Genomic DNA, 1,624 nt, shown 5'->3' on the forward strand with positions numbered 1-1,624 from the left:
CTCTGGGCTCAAGGTACGTTCAACTTTCCTGCTTGGAACTGAGAGAACTCAGGTTTTCTTACAGACTGCCAAAGTCCGGCAGGGCTCTTTTAGAACAGTCATTTCACAGCTAGACAAACGGAGACCCAGAGAAATAAAGGGCCTTGCCAAAGCCGCACAGGCATTTGGCAGCAATTTCATCGGCATCCAGCACACATGGGCTTTGTAATGCAACCGCCAGGGTAGCCGGTTCTTGAACGCAGCCCCTTGATTTTTCTTGCCGAGCCCCTTGGACTCCTCTGGAGACTCCTGCCCTCTGCTTGAGATGCTCCTGTAGCTTTTCTTGCTCAGGTGAGAAATAAAATGTGATCCTAAAATCCCTTTGGTATCTACAGGAGGAGGCTGTGAAGTCTGTAAGTGCTTGTATTCCAGCTTCGTTATTTCCTCACCATGCTGGTTCCCCAGGGCTGGTGCCATGAAGGAGGAAGAGATCAGAGAATCTATGCAGAGAAGGTCTTCTTCTTCCAGTGTGGCTGTAGTTGGCATTGCTGCCTCTGGGTACTGAAGGTACCCAAATGTTGATTCTGTCTTCATGGGGTGCTTCTTTGGCTTCCCAGGAAAACTCCCACCAGGGACCTTGCCCTGCATTCCTCAGGAAGGGTGGTGGCACTCTCCAGCTGATCCTTGTGACCCCTTCCTGTAGGCTTCTGCCACCCTCTCCATTCACCTGCCCTGGGAGGAAACTCCCTTGTGTAGGGTCCTTCTCAGAAGCCTCACAGTTGTCTTCCTTCCTAAGGTCCCACTTGCCACACACAAAAACAGTTCCCTACCATCAGAGCAAGAGCGATCTGCTCTCAGAGCCACTGGTCTGTGAGCTGCTGGGCCCTCTAGTTGGCAGTGTCTGACCTTACAACAAACCGCAAGGCAGGCATTTTCATTCTTGCTACCTCCTCTTCACAGATGAGTAAACTGAGGCTTAGACACAGCAAGCAGAACTGGCTGGTATTAGAATCCAAGTCTGCCTGACCCCAAAGGCTTTTTCTATCTTCCACATCAAGGATCCTCTTGGCCAGACTGTTCATCAGTCTCAAGGTCACTGCTATCATCAAGAGCAAATATTTATTAAGTACCTAGTGATGGTGAGATAGGTCAGACCAGGTAATCAGTGCAGATTGGAGGCCCAGGGCTGGGCAAAGGGCAGGAACACAGCAGAGACAAGATTGCTCAGCAGAGATCTGTGCTGGGGCCCAGGCCCATGAGTCCGGAAGTACATCTGGAAGAAAAAGAAAAATCACCAGGTCATCTGCAACCCGGAGGCCAAGGGACAGGAGGTGGAGGAGCCCTTCATCAAGGCTAAAACAGTGGTTCTCTAACTTTGCTACAAATGGAATCATCCAAGGATCTTTAAAAAATACTGACACCTGGCCCCTGCCCCCAGACATTCTGATCTTGTTGGTATGGGAAGCAACCTAGGCATCTGGATTTTTAATGTGTCGGAAAGGTCAGGCAGGAACGGGGTGTGGGAGGAGGTTTGATAGAAGGAGGTGGTGATGACCTAGGCTCTGGAAGCCTAAGGTTCTAGGGCAGGGAGGTCAGGGTACTGGGCTGGTGCAAAGTAGGCACATGAGAAATATGAATTGGAGGA

This window comes from Nomascus leucogenys, chromosome 24, assembly GCF_006542625.1.
Source record: "Nomascus leucogenys isolate Asia chromosome 24, Asia_NLE_v1, whole genome shotgun sequence".
In the NCBI taxonomy this organism is placed as follows: domain Eukaryota; kingdom Metazoa; phylum Chordata; class Mammalia; order Primates; family Hylobatidae; genus Nomascus; species Nomascus leucogenys.